Source organism: Canis lupus, chromosome 23 (genome assembly GCF_048164855.1).
Source record: "Canis lupus baileyi chromosome 23, mCanLup2.hap1, whole genome shotgun sequence".
Lineage (NCBI taxonomy): Eukaryota > Metazoa > Chordata > Mammalia > Carnivora > Canidae > Canis > Canis lupus.
The window spans coordinates 39,283,810-39,305,784 of NC_132860.1; the positions used below are offsets into that span (position 1 = coordinate 39,283,810).

At 36.8% G+C, this 21,975-nt stretch overlaps 1 protein-coding gene and 1 pseudogene across 2 annotated transcripts in view; one reads left to right on the forward strand and one right to left on the reverse strand.

Moving 5' to 3' along the window:
• Positions 1 to 21,975, forward strand: part of TMEM135 (transmembrane protein 135) — a 247,977-nt gene that overhangs the window by 179,822 nt on the left and 46,180 nt on the right. The window lies entirely within an intron of this gene.
• LOC140615647 (U2 spliceosomal RNA) lies at positions 7,937 to 8,083 on the reverse strand (annotated as a pseudogene).

Below are 21,975 nucleotides of genomic sequence, written 5' to 3' on the forward strand. Positions count from 1 at the left end.
GATTGGTGATGTGTTCTCAGATCTCTTATATTCCTCTCTTTCTCTTTTTTCCTCTTCCATATGCTGTAGTAATAATTATTAATCATTGAGTTTTGTTCATTCAGGAAATATTTATTGAGTATATCTATGTGCAGTGCTTTGGTCGTTAAAAAAGACTGATGGTTTGTCAGAAGAGATGCTACTTCTTGCTAAGGTCTGGATGTTTGTGTCCCCTTTCAAATCCATATACTAAAATTCTAACCTTCAAGGTAATGGTATAGAAGGAGGGGCCTTTTGGTGGTGGTGATTAGACTATGCAGGTGGAACCCTCATGAATGGGATTAATGTCCTTGTAAAGGAGGCTCAAGAGAGGTACTTTGTTCCTTTTGCCATGTGAAGGCACAGCAAGGAAGTTCCAAACCAGGAAACAGATTCTCACCAGACACCAAATCTGCAGGTACTTTGATATTGGACTTCTCAGCCTCTGGAACTGTGAGGCATACATTTCTATTGTTACTAAGTTACTAAGTTACTAAGTTTATGGCATTGTGTTAAAGCAACTCCAGTGGACTAAGACCTTTGTGCATAAGTTACTTTAATGTAGTGGGCGCCGGCAGCCCCCAGGGTGGCTCAGCGGTTTAGTGCCGCCTTCAGCCCAGGGTGTGATCCTAGAGACCTGGGATCAAGTCCCACATCGGGCTCCCTGCATGGAGCCTGCTTCTCCCTCTGCCTGTGCCTGTACCTCTCCCTCCCTCTCTCTGTGTCTTTCATGAATAAATAAATAAAATCTTAAAAAAAAAATAGTAGTGGGCGCAGTACCACACCAGTGACATGAATACAGTACAGCAGACAGGAAGGATACATGATTAGTTTCAATCTGTAAGTGTGGTGGATGTTTCACTAACAAGCAGCATCTTGTCCAAGCCTGGAAAGATTAATAGAACTTAAACACAAGAGGTTAAGAGGTTAGTGATGAGGACAGTAATGCAGATAGAGTTGATAGTATCAGGAAAGACTTAGATGTTGGAATGCTTAGAACAATGTTTACATGTTACAAAGAAAGGGAGGGAAAGGGAGAGGAAAAAGAACGCTTATTTGCCTCATTGTTTCTTCTAGTTACTACCTTGCTTCTTTCTTCCTTTGTACAGCCACATTTCTCAAATCATTTGCCCACACTTGCTATTTGTCTTTCTTTTGTGCCAATTTCCACATATTATGCTTCTGAAATTCATTTCACCGAGATCATCAAAGACACCCTGTAACCAACTCTCCTAGGCACGTTTATATCTTATTAAGTCTCTCAACTGGTTGTGACATTGCTGTCCAAGTGTCATCCTTTACAACACTCTGCTTACTTTCCCTGAAATCTTGCTTTTCCTCTCTGTCCAGCCATTCCTCCATCCCCTCTTTGTCCTTCTCTTACTTATATTATCGTTTAAGAGTTTTTCTATTTAATATTCTTTTCTAGGACCTCAGCTTTTCTTACTCTTCATACTCTCTGCGGGTGCTCTTACATACTTCTCTGGGCTCAGTTACCATTCATATACTGACCACCCCTTCATCTGTATCTGTGTCACAGATCTCTATCTCTCTTAAACTGCTTACTTATCTCACTGCCCCTCAAAATAAATTTTCCCCAAAGTGAACATATTGTCTCTGTCTCAACCCCTCCCCTAACTTCTTCTCCCCCAAACTGTTTTTCTTCAAGTGTTCATTTCAATAAATGGACATGCCACGTATCCAGTTGGCCCCAGTTGGAAATTTGGCCACCATCCCAAACTTCTCCTTTTCAATTACTCCAATAAATACAGTCACCAAAAATGGTCTATTTTGCCTTAATAAATGCTGAATCTCTGAGACTCTCTCCATGCTCACCACTGCTGCTCTACTCCTTAATCAAGGCTTCCTTTGCCTTCTTATAGGTCTGCACGTGTCTCTTGTCTCACCTCTCCACTTCACTCAGAAACCAGAGAGTGTTCTGATACTGTGCTTCTGGTTTAAAGGCATTCAATGAATTTCTTGCCCCCAGAGTAAAGTCTAAACTCTTTCAGATATTAAAAGGCTTTCATAATGGTCTGGTCCCACCTGAGAAACTGGGAGTCCGGTAGTTGGAGTCTGTTGCTTGGATTTGGATACCACTTTGTGTGGTATTGGACAAATTACCTTTCTTTTGCCTCATTGCTTTGCTTTGTTAAGATGGAGTTGATGATAAGGCCTAGGATTATTACTAGGATTGAATGAGTTTTTAGAACAGTACCTGCTACATAGTAATTAGCCAATAAATGTTAAGTCTTATTGTACTTGTTACCTTACCTATATCCATTATTGAAAAAATCCAGTCTTAAGGCATCACTTAATATGGTCATTCACTGGTTAGAGCACAAGGATTTCTCTGATCTCAGCAGATGTGAGGAGCATGAGGCAATTAGTGATTATTGCACATACGTACTAGCAAAAAGTAAATGGTTTATATGCTGGGTGCCCAAGGTGAGGATAGACATTTGAACACCATTGAATTTCAAAAGAGGAAGAAGATATTTTGTGAAAATTTGACCAGTCCTTTAAAAAGATGATCAGCTCAGTGGTAGCTGCAGCAGCTAACCTTTATTGAGCTCCTACTATGTGTCAGGCGCCGTGTTAAACATTTTATGTGCATTATTTTCCTCAAAAGAGCTTTCAGAAATATTACTTGTAGCCCTGTTTTACAGATGAGGAAACCGAAGCATTAAAAATGAAGCAGTCCTATCAAATGTAGAGCTGGAATTCAAATCCAGATAGATGACCAAGAAGTCCTCCAGTTACTCATTTTTTCAAATGTTTTTCCTTATCTGTCACAAGTTTTTTGAGGCAATATGTGCAAATACACAAAATCTCTCTCTCGTAGTGTTAAAAAAAATTTAGTTTTTTCATCCTGACATTATTTTAAATGTATATAAAATATGATATATTTATCCAAGCTTCTCATGCATAAAATATATGCTTCAAATAAATTATAGTCTCAGCATGTAGAAAGATAAAAATTCCAAGCATCAGTCTTGTAACATGAAAGATTTCAGGAATCAATGTTCAAATGCAAAAAACAAATACATAAATATTTGACATGTTGTGTTACCTCAGGCTTTTAAGGGAAACATTCTGAGTTTAGAGGAGCTTGTGTTAAATATGTCTGTCACTTTGGCCTTTTGTACTTTTGCAAATGTAAAAGAAGAACTAATATCCTATTGACAATTGAGAAGTCCTGTTCAGGCTTGATTTAATCTGGCTGTGTAGGCTTAGTACATTTCATGAAAGGAGAGCATTTGGATAGAGCTTTTGTCTGAAGATTGGGGATGTTTATATTGGGTTTTTATTTTATTTGTGATAGACTTTAAATGGTGTTACAACAAGTACTATATTTTCGAACACCAAGCACGTTAGATTCTCTTGTGAAGATAGATTGGCTTTGGTAGTGGTAATACTTTTTTCTTTCATTTCATTGGAAAAGATTATCCAACAATTATTGTTGTTCATCTCAGATTTAATTTGGTTTCATGCATACCAATTGTATGGTTTGCTTTTTGTTCTTTCTTTTAAAATATCTTTAAAAATTAATTTTGATGTATTTTTTTTTGATAGCTTGCCCTAGCAGGCCAAAACCATGAAAATTTTTCGCTTTTCAGAATGCTATAGTCTATTGTTCTGTTTCTTTGATAAAGAGATATAAACTGTGTTTTCAACTGTCAGGATGTAAGAATGTAGACAACACAATTCACAAGTTAATTGAGCTCTTTATGAAGAGACTATGACTTACTGCCTTTTACTAATACCAGATAAAAGAAGGCTTTTTCTTTGATGATTTTTCTTACGGACATATTTATTTGTATTAGTTAGTACGTTTGTATTTCAGGTGACTTCTGGTCCCCCTGCCCCCTTTAAATAACATCTTGGAAATTAAGTGTTGGAGATTGGCATCTCTTTTCCACTCTTTATATTTCTATCAGTGATTTAGATCATCCATCCTGACAATTTTAGTTTGAATTAGGAGTGGGGGAAAATGTAACCTTTTGAACATACGGTTCGTAATTTTGTAGGGGAATGAGCACAGGCTTTAGACTAATCTGGATGTAGATTCCACTTTTACCATTCACTGGTTGTGCAACTGTGAGCAACTTACTTAATCTCTTGGAGCCTATTTATTCATTCATAAAATATCAATAATTTCTCCTTTGCTGCTTGTCTTGAAGATAAGAGATACTGCTACTGCTGATAAGGCCTCGTTCAGTGACTGACACATAGTAAATACTCAGTAAATTTGTGGGGATTATGCCTCTTCTGTGAAGAAGATATTTTATCTTAGCCTGAGGAAATATCTGTTAGATTTTGTAGTAGTTATTAGTACTAATCACTGAATATTTCCAGATTTCTCCCCTGACCTTGGGTTACATGGTAGGAGTGTATTTTACTGACCCTTGTAGCTAAGTGTGATGGGATTAGGGCCAAGGGATATGAATGAATGTGATATATGTATGTCACTTCTGGGCAGAAGCTTTTAAGAATTCATATATCAATTACCACATCCCCTATTCCTGTCTCCCTAATCTAGGAAATGTGTGTCAAGATAGAGCACCCATCAGCCTGGATTCCTGACTAGAATGAACAGAGCTCTCCTGCTGAACTTGCAGCATGAGCTAGAAATAAACTTAACTGTATCATGCCACTGAGTTGGGGCTATAGTTCCTTACTGCTGTAAAATAATGTCCTGAATGAGACAGAACTACTCCGAAATTGTGTGCAGTTTTTATCTGAATGAAGCGAAATATTTACTTCTAAATGAAGATTTGACCTTTAGAAAACACAAATTGCTTATGATTGTTCTTTAATGCAGAATTAATCTTGAACACCCTGACCTTTGAAAACAGAATATATTTTATAAGAATGTAGTGCTTAAAAGCATGTTGGAATCTAGAAGTTACTTTTTTTTTTTTTTTTTTTAATTCTTTGAAAAGGAGCAAGGGAGGAGAGGGCGGGTGGGGGGAGGGCACTAGTGGGAGAAGCAGACTCCCCACTGAGCAGGGAGCCCCATATCAGCTCAAACTCCAGGACTTTGGGATCACGACCTGAGCTGAAGGCAGATTCCTAACCAACCAAGCCACCCAGGCGCCCCAAGAAGTTACATTCTTAATGAGTATAGCATGAGGATGGGGTACATTGCTAGGCAGTAAAGCCTCTGAGTTTCATTTAATGTGGAGTACCCCAGGCCTGGTAACAGCAAGAGTAGCTCTTTAACACCACTGAACACTACAGGTCCTGAGAGAAAGGTAAAAGGCTAGGAACAGTAGTTTAAGATTAATGGTATTTCATAATAGTTGTTGCCACTTGCATTGCTAGCATGATTGCATATCTAAGCATCTGCTTTGCATGCTTAGGGGGGTTGAGTGAGAATGTGTACCACTTGCTCTAGCTGCTTAATCTTGAGCAAGTTCTGTAATTCTTTTGGTTTTGTTCTTACCCAGAAAATGGGCAGCGTAAACCCTATTGGTGATGTAAAGATATGAGCTAAAGTATTATGGGATAACATATTGAATGTTTAGCTCTGTGACTATAATTTAGAAGGGGCTAAAAATATGGAGGTTTCTATCCCCTCTTGTTAGCTGCATTTGTTGTTAAAGGTGGTGCTGATGCATTATTAAGACTTTTCTTTTTCTATATGATTTTAGAAAGGAGTAAGACTATTCCTTTTCTTGTGAGTAGTATCCTTTATATAATCCTTTTGTTTTCTGTAATACCACGTAAAACTCACTAGACTATGAGTTTTTCTTTTTTTAAAGATTTTATTTATTCATGAGAGACACAGAGAGAGAGAGAGGCAGAGACACAGGCAGAGGGAGAAGCAGGCTCTATGCAGGGAGCCCGACGTGAGACTTGATCCCGGGACTCCAGGATCACTCCCTGGGCCAAAGGTGGCGCTAAACCGCTGAGCCACCCGGGCTGCCCTAGACTGAAATTTTTGAAGGAAATGGACTCTTTTTTAAATTCTGGAAGCCTATCGAGTATCCTATCAAAATAGGTCCTCATTTCTGTCTATAGAATAGACCCTCGATAAGTGGTAGGTTAGATACAGTTTCTTCAGTTATCCAGCAGCATGATTATCATGCTCATATTTATGCATATAAATTCTGCATGTCTAATATAGAGATGTTATTTCTTGACTTACCTATATAAATAGGTACTAGTCTAGAAATTTTCTGTTAAATTACATTGTCAGAATGCTGTTTGCTTTCTGATAATGAAAGATTGTTGATGAAGCAAATTTCTCATATCCTAAACTATTTTGTCTATTGTCTTACATTTGAAAACATCTTGATTTCTTGTTTAGGACTTTCTGAATATTGGGATCCCTGGGTGGCGCAGCGTTTTGGCGCTTGCCTTTGGCCCAGGGCGCGATCCTGGAAACAATGGATCGAATCCCACGTTGGGCTCCCGGTGCATGGAGCCTGCTTCTCCCTCTGCCTCTGTCTCTGCCTCTCTCTCTCTCTCTGTGTGTGTGACTATCATAAATAAAAAAAAAAAATTTTAAAAAAGGACTTTCTGAATATTGTTGCCATGTGAGAACAGAGGCAGTATTCATCTGAAACTGCAGCAGAAGTTAAAAAAAAATCCTACAATTGCAAATTTATCCTGATCTATGTCAGGAGACTTGGTATACATTATTGATTCTGTGGAACTGACAAAATTTATAGATTTACAAATTTTCTATGATATGTAGATATGTACATCATATGTGATGTGGTATGTAGTTGAAACATCTTTGGTGACAACTGCCAGTGTTAGAAACAGTTTAAAAACAAATTTTAGTTTAGTTTTAGAAATCACCTTCTTTTTTTTTTTTTTAAGTAGTCTTTGTATATTCTTTATTATTTCATGCCATGTAAGAATTGAATTTCCTTCAGAATGTATAGTTCTTGAGTAACTAATGCTACTTTTTTTAGCATTTAAATGACAGTGTATTAAATTTTGAATCATTTGAAGTGATACCATAATAAAATTCTAATGATCAAGTTATTGTTTTAATGGTATATTGCACCCTAGAATTTTGTTCAATAATAAACAGAATAAAGAGTATGAGTGACACAAGTATGAAAAAGGGCTATCCTTTACAAAGTTTATAATAGAAAACATACACTCTTGCTGAATGGACACATCCCTGAGCTGATAAAATATTTGTTTTATAAAGCAATTACTCATGTTTAAATTATAACTCTGAAGTAAAGTCTTCCACAAGTACATGAAAGGTTTCCTGTATTGCACACTCATCGCTCCTGGTAGTACTGTCTTACAACAGGGAAAAAAAGAAAATATTGTTTTCATATATTAGCTAGACTGAAGGTGGCATGTATTCGGGAGCCTGGGTGGCTCAGTCAGTTGAGCGTCTGCTTACAGCTCAGGTCATGATCCTGGGATCCTGGGATCCTGGGATCGAGTTCTGCATTGGGCTCCCTACTCATTAGGGAGTCTGCTTCTCCCTTTGCCTCTCCCCTTCCTCCCTGCTCATGCTCTTTCTTTCTTTCTCTCTCTATATCTCTATCTCAAATAAGTAAATAAAACTTTTTAAAAATGATGCCTTGTATTCTTTATGTCTTTCTTTTTTTTTTTTTTCCTTTATGTCTTTCTTTATTCTCTTTTTTATAAAAATGTATAGGGGAATCTCTGGGTGGCTCAGCAGTTTGGTGCCTGCCTTCGGCCCAAGGCATGATCCTGGGGTCCCGGGATTGAGTCCTGCATCGGGGTCCCTGCATGGAGCTCGCTTCTCCCTCTGCCTGTGTCTCTGTCTCTCTCTCTCTGTCTGTCATGAATAAATAAAATCTTTTTAAAAAATCTTAAAAAAATAAACATAAGAAAATGTATAGTTTTTACTTAAAATGTGCATTCCCTCTACCCGCCCCGCCCCGCGTGTTAGATTTCTGTTTATTTAGACTTAGTTTAATGCATCCAATAATACTAGTGTAATGAATGTTTGGATTCAAACTCAAGATAGATCTTATCTTCCTCAATATTAAAAATGTGTAGCTTTTTTTCTACCTATTTTATTCCACACTTGATCTTAGCCAAAAGGCCGAGAAGCGATCTACCTATTTTATTCCAATAAAGATATTTATAGTTAAAAGATGGCTATGGTGTTTGTCACAAATTTTCAGTTATTAGAAAAACTAAGAATTGAAGGTGAAATTTTTTATCATTTAGATAATAAAATGAATAGTACTGTATTAATTATATAGGGGGAAAATACTGTTAGTGTTCCACAGCTACAGGTCTGAGAGTTGGGTTATATAAGAGCTGAGTGAACATCTGAGTCCATATGTACTGCCTGGAAAACAGCCAGTTGCAGCTCAAACATTTCCTCATAATGTTCATTAACTTTTCATAGAGAAAGTGTTTCACACTTAGATCAGCTCTTTTAGAAGGAGGAAATTTAAAGCTAGAACAAATAATATTTAATGCTCATTTTTATAGACCAACTGTGAGAAACCCAGCCAAAAGCCAAGATTTTCAGCCCTACACATCTGGTCATGATGATTTTGGAATCTTTAAACACTGATGATATGTCTTTGTTATGACTTTAGAATATATTCTGGCCAACTCATTAGGCAGGTATGGAAACAAATCCTGAGTCAGACCAAGTTCCTATCATGCATGAAGAATACTGGACTGTTTTCATCCTGAAAGAGAAAAACAATTCTGTGGATTGTTTCATGGAGCCGTTTTGCCATATTATACATGAATGGAGTATAATACTCCTTAGTGTTTTCCCCTCTTCTACTCTTTTTCAAAAAAAAAAAGAAAGAAAGAAAAAGAAAAGAAAAATCTGTTTCCTTTCATTTGTATGCTACTTTTCCTTATTTTTAGACCAAAGTTTGATAAACACCTGAAGGCTTGAAAATAATTCATATGCATCATTTATAAAATATTTAAATATTCTCTTAAAGACATGTTTAACCTAATCAGCTGTCATTTTGATATAAAATTTAAAGAAAAAGTCATGTTTACTTTATTTTTTTTTTTTAATTTTTTTTTTAATTTTTATTTATTTATGATAGTCACAGAGAGACAGAGAGAGAGAGAGGCAGAGACATAGGCAGAGGGAGAGGGAGAAGCAGGCTCCATGCACCGGGAGCCTGATGTGGGATTCGATCCCGGGTCTCCAGGATCGCGCCCTGGGCCAAAGGCAGGCGCCAAACCGCTGCGCCACCCAGGGATCCCCCATGTTTACTTTAAAATAATCTTTAGGTAGCTTGTATGTTGTGCCAAATAGTATAGTAATAAGTTATCTCTGAGATTAAAAGCAAGAGTATAGGTTATTTTGTTCATTTCATCTCCTGGATCATAGCCTTTTATTAAAATACTTTGCAAAAAATATCAGTGACCATTATATGCATAGGGAGGATTCATTTCTCATTAAGCGTCTTCTCAGTTTTATAGACTGTTCCTTGAGAGACTGAGAAAATAATTTAAGATCTTTATATATGCATTTACTGAAGAATAGTATCCTATACTATCTATTGAATATATAGACATATCTAAAAGACTTTATTGAAAACCTTTCTTTTTTAAGCAAAGATTGAATGTCTTCCATGACTCAGAGTAATGAAAAAGGAAATATTTATTTTGAGGATAAGCCAATTTATATATTATTGGACATAACACAGACCACCCAGGCCTGAAGCCTACTGTTTATAGTTAAAGATCTTAAATCTACATATGCTCTTGATGAGCAAGAGCTATCTTTGTTCCAACTAGAAAGTTTTATGTCTACAAAGGGTAATAATTTCATGTTTCTCCCCACCACCCTTGGCTAGTAAAATTCTGTCAAGATTATTTCATTTACACAGGGGAAAAGATTTCCTTGGACCGCAGTAATTAATAACATTTCCAAATTTCATCTGTCAAGGGCTAATGTTTAATATTGTTGGAAAACACTGCGTTATATTTGTCTTCAAAACCAGTTTCTTGTATAAATATGTGTGTGTATAAACAATGTAGCTGACTTGTTTTTAGTGTAAAATTTATACCTTGATTTGAAGCTTCATTCTTCTCTACACAGCTGTCAAATCTTAGAATTCTTCAAAGATTGGTTCTAGACTCTCTTCTTTTTCTGTTTTCTCATTGTGAATAGCTTATCCTATGTTCTTAGCTTTAACTACTATCTAATACAGTAGGAGGGAAGAAAGAGAAAATGATACAAAGCAGAAGCTGTTGGGCATGAATATTCTCAACTTTTCACTGAGAAGTCATGTCTGGTAACTTCTGTGTTTCTTAGTAAAAGTAGAAGGTAGGATCTTTGATGAAACTAAGAAAAGAGAGTCAAAGGCCTGAACAGAATTTGGAGGATTTGAAATTCTTGTTATGTATAGATCAGAGGAAAACATAGGATTGCTGGGCCATGTTCAGGATCCGTTGAGCAGGGTTATTATATTTTGTTGTGTAGTTTTCCCTAGTAGCACATATCAGCCTCATTATATTTATGGAGAAAGTAGTCAGTTTCATGATATTTGTAGTTTTGCCAATGGAGACGATGCAAGAACTGAATGGGAAAGGAGTTTAGGTCATACAATGTTTCCTAGGATCATGGAATTTAAAATGGATTAGAAGTGTAGTGAAGAAGAAAGCGTTGATAGATGGGAAGCACTATGAAGCTAATGAACTGGAAGTCTCTTAGGAGACCAGAGAATCTCCATGGTGGGAATAGTTCATCAAGACAACTGGAAGTAGTAAGATGGACTGCTTGGATTTATGATCCAACAACAGCAAGGATGGCAAAATTATGGTAATAACTGTAGAAGTAGATGGCTGAGCTAACATGTAGTTACTCGCTGGAATCGAGAAGGCCAGAGGACTGCATGGATCACATGTGTGGACATGGAAGTCACTCGGAATAATGGAAGGTTTTTGTTTGTTTGTTTTGTTTTGTTTTTTAATTTTTATTTATTTATGATAGTCACAGAGAGAGAGAGAGAGAGGCAGGCAGAGACATAGGCAGAGGGAGAAGCAGGCTCCATGCACCGAGAGCCTGATGTGGGATTCGATCCCGAGTCTCCAGGATCGCGCCCTGGGCCAAAAGCAGGCGCTAAACCGCTGCGCCACCCAGGGATCCCTAATGGAAGGTTTTGGAAAGACAGTCAAGTCCCAAAGCCTTTGATGTCTGTGGGAGAATGACAAGAGATTAGTAGATATGACAGTGATGAGGAGGCAAGAGGGATGGTATGACTGAATGGCATGAGCCTCAAATGCTCAAGACATTTACTAAAGAATTGGAGATAAATGATATAAAGCTAGAAATAGTGAACAAGGAAGAATGTGATTAGTAAACAAATAGCCTTCATTTGAGAGGGCTGTAGGACATATATGTCTTTACGGGATAGCTAGTTTTCATTGGAGATAGGCCAAGAAAAAAAAATGCACACACACTGAATCTTTTCAAGATGGAGTTAAAATTATAGGACAACACACAAAGTAGTAGTATGTCCTCAGTGAAAGGTGATTTATTGAGTAATAAAGTTGATTGAAATAGCAATATTATGTCCTAACCCCATTGGGTTTTCATGTGTTTTGGTGTTTGGAATGGAGTATACCTACTACAGGTGGACTATCACAATCTCACCATTAAAGAGATGAAGTCAAGAGTGCTAGGATGGGTAAGAGAAATGATTAGAAGTATGGGTGAAATTAGTGCAAAATTTATATGTCAAATGAAACATTCACTGTCTAAGGACTGTAGAATTCTATTTGTTAAAATGGTAAGCTGATTATGCACATGTTGGAAGTAAATTTTCCTGAATGTCTCATGCTATTTAAAGAAAAGGCTTCAAAGTTTTATATTCTTTGAGTTAATGATCATATGATCACGCTTATAAATTACCAAGATGGTATAAAAATTGCTTCTTCTTTAACGATTCATTTAAATTACTGAGTGGTAAAACTAAAAAATTGTTTTCTCATTGAATGATATCATTATCCTTTCCTGGGAATATTTTTTAAAATCTCGTAGTGAAATAAATTTTCTCTTATTAAATAGATATATTTGGCTGCATCCATCTTCCAGTTTTGGACTCTGTATATATTTGAGAAAAATCTCCGTGTTTTGAGCAGTTTCCTCAAATCATTTAGTATTGAAATATAAATTTATAATCAGGGCTATTTATTGTTATTATACATATCAGAGGTAATCATGTAGCTAACATATATATAGCACTTATATTGTCTCACATGTTAATTACTGTACATGTATTAATACTCAATCCTGTGGGGGTAGGTACTAATTATCATCATCTCACTTTTACAGATGGGTAAACTGAAGGTACAGGGAGGGTAAACTAACCTGTTGATAAGTAGCAGAGCCAGAACCTGGACCCAGCTGTCTGAATCCAGAGTTTGTGATATTTACCATTAATGCTAAATTATTATATGTGATATCTGGAAGAATATGGCTCATAAAAAAATAAAACTTCTCTTTTACATTCTTTTTTTTTTAATTTTTTTTTTAATTTTTATTTATTTTTGATTGTCACACAGAGAGAGAGAGAGAGAGGCAGAGAAATAGGCAGAGGGAGAAGCAGGCTCCATGCACCGGGAGCCCGACGTGGGATTCGATCCCGGGTCTCCAGGATCGTGCCCTACATTCTTTTTCTTATTTTTTTACTCCCTGTGGATTATTTGGGATTCAGTGTTTAAGATTGAAGAACCCAAATACAGTGGCTTAGATGTGAGAGAAATTTATTTCTTATATAAAAGAGGACCTGAGGTGGGCAGTCCAGGGCTAATATGGTAACTCAACAGTCACTGTGTCCAGTCCACTATCTGTTTCATCAGCCTTGTGAATGTATTTTCTTCTTGAGATCACTTCCTGTACTAGGATGGCTGCTGGAACCCCAGCCACTGTATCTGGCTTATAGGCCAGAAGGGAGATGACTGGTGAAAAAAGAAAAAAATGGACCCATTGTATCAAAATCTGCTTTCTTTAAGCAAAGCCCCGCACAACACTTTTGCTGTCATTTCATTATTTAGAATTTAGTCATATGGCCATACAAGCTGGGAATTTTGATGTTTTATTCTGGGTAGCAGTATGCCTAACTAGACAATGGATTTCTGTTATTTAGAAAGGGAGGATAGATATTGGGTAAGTATTCAGCAGTCTGTGAGACACCATCCTTGGTGTCCACATCTTTTCCTCCTGATCTTTTAACTGATTTTTTTTTTTTTAGATTTTATTTATTTATTTATTCATGAGAAACAGAGAGAGAGGCAGAGACATAGGCAGAGGGAGAAGCAGGCTCCCTGCAGGGGAGCCTGATGCGGAACTCATCCCAGAAGCCCAGGATCATGACCTGACCCAAAGGCAGATGCTTGTACACCGATTTTATCAGAACATTTTGGACTGGAAATTGAATTAACAGACATAGGCTAGGAGAAGGATTGAGAAACAGTAGAGTGGGGATTTGGGGGCACTCATGGCATATGGTGACAGTAACGCAAAAAGCAAATTGCAGAGGGCACAAGTCATAATTGCTGTAGTTACCCTTTAGAGTAAAATGCTTCCATAAAGTGATTAAGTGGAGTTTGATTGTATAGTCACATAAAATAAGTGTTATTAACACGTTAATAAAAAGCAGTGTTTTTTAAAGCAATGTTTTTAAATTGGGCTTCTTGTCCTTACATGGGAAGGGAGTGGATGAAAAATTCTCACTTTGTTTCATTTATTTAGGTATGTAGGAGAAGATTGATTATTGGACCAGGAGAGTCCTAAATGATCAGAGAGAAATTCTTTTCTAATTCTCCCTCTTTCTCAGGAGATAAGCTCTCTTGTCCACCCCCCTTTAAAGAGTGGAGAATCTGCTATATCTGATTTTAGATGGAGTTGTGGAAGTTTTATTATTTGGAAAAAGAAAAACAAAAGTATTTTAGAGGAAAAACATTTCATTGGAAAAGTTTTTTTTTTTTTTTTTTCCAATAGTTAAGTAAGTAAATAGTAAGCTTCCAATAGTTACTTAAGTTTGTTTCTTGTTTTATTCACAGCTTGGATTTCATGATTGCTTTTGGCAATACTTAAAGAGTTTTTATGAAAGTAGAGAATATTATGCATGGTATGCATTAAAAAATATATAAAACTAAATGTCATGATCCATATTCTTATTTCCCTGTAAGACTGTGTGCTGTGGAATACAGGATAGCTAGGTAAAATCTTGTTGATTTCCAGAGGAGATTAAGTACACCTACTTTTTTTTTTTTAAAGATGGTCTGAATATGAATATTTTCATGACTTGTTCATTCTACACACTCTATCGACTATCACATTTGAGATGACTTAAGTTTCCAATTAGGATTTGAATTAGAATGAGAAAACGTTCTATGTCTTTATTTCAAGAATGTGTTAGGAACCAAATTCTGACCTTAAGGGTCAAAGATACTGGACGGATGATCATGGATTTAACAAGGAATTCTTTCCTGTCTCCTCTTTGCTATTGTGTTTTTTTCTCTTGCTGCACAATCAGTAAACCCAGTTTCCTAGTGTTATTCATGTTCTCTATTTGTTTTGTTTTGTTGCTTGTGGAAACCTGATTAGAGCTTTTGAGAGTGAATTTGAGTCAGAAGTGATTTATTTTGTGTATCTAAGCTGGATTCCAGCTGTTTGAGGTTTTTCTCTTAGAAGTCTAGGTTTCACAGAGCATCTAGATGGAAAAGACAATTCTGGTTAAGATGCCTCTCCTAGTCTTTTTAAGCATTTCAAATCCTTTGTTTTTCTACATTTTGAAGAATTTGACTTAGATTTTTGGTTAATCATTAGTATTTATGCTTAAATTCATTAAACTGATAGAATTACATTCCAAAATTTGCTTTTAAAAATGGTTAGTTTTAAGGACGGATTCTGTGTATTTTTTTAATTACTTGCACTTTTCTAGTTTCAGTTAAGCAAATTAGTAGAATTTACTCCAAGAAAAGTACTACAGTATAGATCAAAGAACGTTTCCTTAGTACCTCTGATTCAGAAATTACAACCTCTCGAAACGTGAAGAGAAAGAGGTCATTGTAAATTTGTGAATTAGGCCATGGCTTTCAGGGCTGACTCCAGACTTACTTGAAATGTCTTCACGAGTGTAGCTTAAAACAATCTCTGCCCACTTCCCTCAAAGCTTTCCTCAATGACATTTCACGGCATAATTCACAAATTTACAATGACCATTTTAGCTCTGCCTACCAGTAAGGGGAGTAACTGGCAGAAGAGTGAAGAGTGAGAGCAAGGTCCTCAGGGAATGTGGGAAAGAAAATCAGACACTGAGAGGGTTACACTTTTAGTGTTCAGCAACTCTCAGACCTGAGAGTTAATATGACCATGCTGTAGTCCAGGAGTTGATTACTTGAACCCAGTAAGATTATGATTATATGTATATTTACTGCTGGTGTGTGATTTTCAAGGAGGGCTTTTCTTCTAAGGATTATAGTCAAGAAGGAAACAATCATAGATGACCTTTCTAAAATGTAAGCAGATAAGCAACCTGATACAGCAAGTGTCATGAGAAGTATTTTATAACTGGGAGTTCACATAAGAAAAACAGAATTGAGATTTTCACAGATGCTGTCAGTGATCCCATTTATTCCATCCAAAGCTTTTGTCTTTTCAGAGTCTGAGTTCTGTTTTGATTAGGTCTAGAATGGCATAATAGAACAAGTATAGGATTTAGAGTCAAAAGTCTTAGATTCTAATTCTGGTTCTCATCTAATAATTTATTAATTTAACAATCTGGGGCAAAACAGTTGTCTTCCTAAATCTCAATCTCATTTACCTATAAAATAGATATTGTGAGGCTCAAATAAAACACCATATAACTATTGTTACCACTTACCCGTGTTCTTTTTTTTTTTTTTTTTTTTCTTACCCATGTTCTTATTCGGGGTTTTTTCCTTTTAGCCTTCTTGACAGCATCTGACTTCAAGGGTGCTGTCCTTTCCTAGTGCCCTTTATTCTTTGCCATTTACTCTTATTATCATTTTAGGTCTTCTCCTTCCCTTGTCCATTGATATGTGTTCTTCCAAGATCTTTAATCCTTCTAACAGACTGTGGTTATAAAGAAAAATAGAACAGGTATCTTGCTCATAAAATGGAAAGCATCACTTGGGATTTGCATGTAGATTTTTATAGCTGAGATCATAGATTCAGAGAAAAGTTCCAAATACCAAAGAGTGGGTATGGAGAACACCACATATTGTAGAAAACACATATTGTTTGTGTTGAGAAGGGAACTCAACACATACTGAATACATAATCATGTGCCAAGCACTGCTCTTGATAGATGATTTTATATCACCTCATTTGATTTCATGTTCACTGCAATTTTTTAGGAGAGTTTTTGGTTTTTCCTCCTCTCTTATAGAGAAAGGAACTGCAGGCCAGGCTGTTAATTAACTTGCTTTCAGGTTATTCAAGTCTCCCTGTATTGTTTATCTGTAACCCCCCCCGCCCCCCCCCCACAAGACCACAGTTTGGTAAGCACTGTTTACTTCTTTGGGCGTTTGAGTACTATGCTAACGATATAGATAGAGTTGGTCTCCAGTGTACTAGCGAAACTAAATGAAATTTGAGTGTTTTTAAACAAGGATACCAGATATGATATTTATGAAATGAATTTTGTACTGTTTTGGGAAACCTAGATCTCTAGACCAGTCTTTAGAGTGGGTGGAAGGGGTGGTAGCAGTAATTCAGAAGGCCTTCCTTCCCCAAGCTAAAAATGTCAACAGAACTCTCAGGTCTGAAAGCTGCTGAACACAAAGTGAAACCCTCTCAGTGTCTGATTTTCTTTCCCACATTCCCCGTGGACCCTGCTCTCACTTTTCTGCCAGCTACTCCCCTTACCGGTAGGCAGAGCTAAAATGGTCATTGTAAATTTGTGAATTACGCCGTGACTTTCAGAACTGACTCTAGACTTACTTGAAATGTCTTCACAAGCATGGCTTAAAACAATCTCTGCCCACTTCCCTTAAAGCTTTCCTCTCTGTCCTTGTTTTTCTGCTTCTTAGCTCCTTAGTGCACTACTCCATACATGTCTCTCAGGCTCCTCCAGTCCATTCTTCTGACTTTCTGACTTTGTTTTTAGAATGGCCAAAATATGCCATATACCTTGTGCTTTAGAAGTCTGGTGACAAGTGTGCTGTACTGACCCAAGTGTAGAATTAGTGGCAGGAGTGAATGAACTCTTGAGAAAGAAATACCATGTTTTCAAGTCCATGTTCTCATATTAAAGAAAGCCAGACAAGACATTTATAAAATATGATTTGTAAGTGCACAGGTTTCTAAAGAAATCTTTTTTGCCCTTAAAGGAAAAAGAGGCATCTCTTGTCATTTAGAACAAATAACCCTTAACCTCTTCATTTTGTTTCATTTACATGAATGAATAATTGAGAAACTCTTATCTCCACTTTCAGATGTCTACAGTTTTTCTATTTAAAAACATTACGTGAAGTGTTACTATTACATTGGGTAATTTTATTTCAAATAAATATCAGAATGTCATAATTTTGTCCTGCTGTGTGATTGTCTTTTGTGCTTTCACTTAACTCTCCCTGCTCTTTAGCCTCTTAGAATCTTGCTTCTGAAGTTTGAATTTCCTTCCTTTTTTTCTACAAAAATGAGATGCAGAATAAGGCATGGCTTGAAGTCAAAAGTAAATTCCCGTCTTTAAGTTCTAGCAACCGTTACAGGCTCCTTAAGGCCAAAGCCTGCCTTTTAGCCACTTGGCTGTGTTGGGTGACTAAATGTTCTAGGCAAGGGCACTGGACTAACTATAAGAATGTGGAATTTTGATATACTGTTGCCAAAATTTAAAAAAAAAAATCACTCTGTGTATTAAATATTTGTCTGGTGGGATACTGAAAACCTAAAATATAGCCCACACATACAAACTTGTTGGAAGACAAAATACATTTTTCACCAAGTCAGAGTCTCCTAGTGAGAAAAGCCAAGCTTATTTGGATTTTAAAGTTTTCCTCCCATTTTCCTCTACTGCCAAGCTCCACAGGAACCCCTAATCATGTAGCACTGAAAAGAAAATATTTTCTGCACTTTTAAATAATGTTATTGCTTTCCACTCAGCAGCATTCCAATTTACATATGCAAAGGAAAATAAAAAACTATAAGGAATGGATATTAGCTAGGATGGTATTTAAGGAGGGAATTAAGATGTAATTATAATTGCTTAGAATATGCCCATATATCAGTTTTGCTATCTTTAAAAATATATACAATTCTAAAAGTATATGTTCTTATAAATCTTGTCAGCTTCTTTAATATATTTTTAAACATTTCCTAAGGGAGGTTTGTTAAATGTTCTGAAATATTTTCTTGCTAAATATTAAATTATGTACACATTAAATATTCTAAAATATTTTCCTGTAAAATGTTGCACATGAATGTTTCATCTTTCAAAACTGGTAAAAGCAAGAGCATGTTGCAGAAAGCTTATGAAACATGTAGATGATACTGTAAACAGTATACTCTGGTTATTTACTATAGTCCCTGAATCAGCAGAACTCAGGTAATTTCTGCATACAGAAATATGATGGACTAATACAGAAATAGATAAGCCCTTGAAGGGAAAATATAATTTTGAACATTTGAGCATTTAGTTGGTAATAGAAGTTCTTCTACTTTGGGTAGAGTGTTAATTATACAATAATCTTTCTACTTAAAACATAGAAGAAGGTATCTGCGGTGGTTCCTTGAATGTGTTCCAGTGTACCTCATACAAATTTGGTATTGATCCAATTGTAAAGTTGGGTTTTTTGTTTTGTTTTGTTTTGAATTCATGAGAGACACAGAGGCAGAGACATAGGCAGAAGGAGAAGCAGGCTCTCTGTGGGGAGCCTGACTCAAGACTCAATCCTAGGACCCCAGGATCACAACCTGAGCCAAAGGCAGACGTTTAACCACTGGGCCACCCAAGTGCCCCATGGTATTGATTCAGTTTTCTTTTTTTACTTTGAAGCCTAGAATCAGATTGGAACTACAAATCATAAAAACTTGTGGATAGTATTTTGTATCAAAATTTTTAAGTTTTGAGGAATCTGAAGAACTGTTCAATTCAGTCCTTTCATTTTACACTTGGAGAAACCAAGGCTGAGAAACATAACCTTCTGCTTAAGGTTTTGTAACTGTTTAGTCAAAGAGCTAGAATTAAAAATGAGATTCTCAGACTCTGATTTATCATAATTAATTATGGAGTCTAGACTGGGAGAAAAATGTTCACTAGAAAGAAAAGAGTTAACCTCCCAGTATATTAGAACGTATATATCTATCGACCCATTTGTAAATGAACCAGTCATTTCTGTCAAAATTCATGATAACCTCAAGACCATTCTAAGTCATTAACGCTGTTGGCTCCAGTAATGTAAGTGAAACATCGCTCAAGTAGGAATAGCTGTCTTTCCTTTCTCTGGCATTTCTAAATTATCAATGCCACGTGATTGATATCTCAGAAATACCTTCCAGATGGCTGTACTGTTTGTTTACTGAACTCTGCTGGTTCTTCATTCAGGCTGGTCAGATAGGATTGGTTTTTGTTTTTAAGGTAAACATGGCTGTTTGCACAGAAATCCATTGTTTTGTTGTACATGTCCATTAAAAAGACTTCATTTTTCAAATGAGTTTGATGAATTAAAACCTTTTTATTTTAATTTTCTGCCTGTGTAGAATTTCACTTTTAATAAGGGTTGGGGGAAAGTAAAGCAACATCCCTTTCTAAAGTTTCTCAAAAAATATCAGGATATCCCTGCAACCAGTACTTTTTCTTCCTTCCCCTACTCAACTCTGTCCACCCAAAATATTCTCAAAAGTGGAGTTGTAAGGCTGGCAAGAGCCATCACCCTTAAAATTTCCCATGAGATCCTCATAGAAGGGATTAAGACTTCAGGAGCCCCCTCTCCTCCACAGCCTGCCCTAGCGCTCCGTCTTTTCTTTTCTGTCTTTGTCACTCATTTCCGTCCCTGAGGTTTAATTGGCCAATTTTATCATCTTAAAATTCTAATGCTAAACGATTATAAATTCTGTGTTCTGTGAGTAGTTTTGAGGTTTTTCTAACTCTTTAATTAACAAGCATTTAATCCTGTGTTTAGAGAGCTATGTATTGCAATGCTTGAACCATCTGGCACTTTCCCTGGAGGGTTCTCCTCCCAAAAGACCACCAACAAAAGCCTGGACTGTAACGGTGTTTGGAGCACCTTGTCTGTTTCAGACCTGCACCTCCACGTCCTCGCAGCAGGGCTATCAGGGAGAGTCATACTGTCTGTCATTTGAGGAGATTAGAGCCCTCCGAGGTCAGGTGACTGAACCTTTACCCGCCACAGCTTCTCTTGAACACTCAGTTTTGCAGTTCCTGGTACCAGGGAAGTGCTGATCTGCTTTCTGTCACTAGAGATGAGATGATTTCCCCCCCCTAGAATTTTATATAACTAGGAATCGCACAAAATGCACTTTTGGGTCTGGCTTCTCCTCAGCATTTTCTTTCTTTTTTTTCTTTTTCTTTTTTTTTTTTTTGAGATTCATCCATTTTGTTGAGCATATCAACACTTTGCTCTTTTTTTACTGCTGGGTAGCACTCCCTTGTATGCCACAGTTTACATATTCATGTGTCCCAGGAATCCTTTCCAGCTTGGGTCAGCATTTCATTTGACGGTTTATGTTATGTGCTATTGTCCTAGATTTGTAAATAATTAGGTTACAATGAGATTATATCTGTTTGTATCTTTGGAGGGAGGGCTGTCATGTTGGACCTTTTATATAAATGTTGGGCAGCCCTGGTGGCTCAGCGGTTTAGCACCACCTTCAGCCAAGGGCGTGATCCTGGGGTCCCGGGATCGAGTCCCACGTCGGGCTCCCTGCATGGAGCCTGCTTCTCCCTCTGCCTGTGTCTCTGCCTCTCTCTCCCTCTCTCTGTCTCTAATAAACAAATAAAATCTTAAAAAAAAGGATGTCCTGGCAGATGCTGTCTAATTTGCTATTTGTTGCTCAATGTTTCACCTTGGGGTATGAACTGATGAATTTGACAGGGGTTGGGGTTATTACATTTTCTTTATATTCCTCCGTCTGCTGAGGACAGGAACTGCCGCACACTTACCTTTGTAGTTTGTTGTAGTAATAACAGAAGCAGTAATAATAGGTGATATTTATTGAACACTTAGTATAATAGTTATATGAGGTTGGTGCTATTTTCTTTTTTTTTTTTTTTCACCTAAGAAACAGACACAGAATTTATAGAACCCTTGCTTGTCTTGATTCTGTAGCCCTCCTTTTTAATTCTGCTGCCTCAGTGCTTAATAGTTGTGGAACAAATGAATGAAAGTGCGAAAGAGTAAGGATTGCTTCACAGTTCTCTAGATATGGTGTTAGTTACACAAAAAAATATATATAACTCCATCTGATATGATTCAGTGGTAGTTTTACTCTTCATCATCTTTCCCTCCTCCCAAATAAAGAGCTCCCACAATGCAGCTCTTGATCTCAGGGTCATGAGTTCAAGCCCCATGAGTGTGGAGCCTACTTTAAACAAAACAAAACAAAACAAAGCTCCTCATTAAAAAAAGAAGTGACTCCCATTTAAGACCCTTATTTATTCCTATTCATGTCTATATAAATTCATGCCAAATTATCAGTTTAAAGAAATGAATACAAATTAATATTAAGGACAATCACAGGGAGTTTTTAATAAATGTCAGGATAGCTAATTTAAAAATATACAAGTTTCGGGACACCTGGGTGTCTCATCTCAGTTGGTTCAGCATCTGCCTTTGGCGCAGGTCATGATCCCAAGGATGGAGCCCCATGTCCCCACATTGGGCTCCCTATTTAGTGAGGAGTCTCCTCCCTCTCTCTCTGCCTCTCCCCCTGCTCATGCTTTCTGTCTTTCAAAATACATAATTGAAATCTTAAAAAAATACAAGTTTCTTAAAACATATATATAAATTTCCTTAAAAACTGAT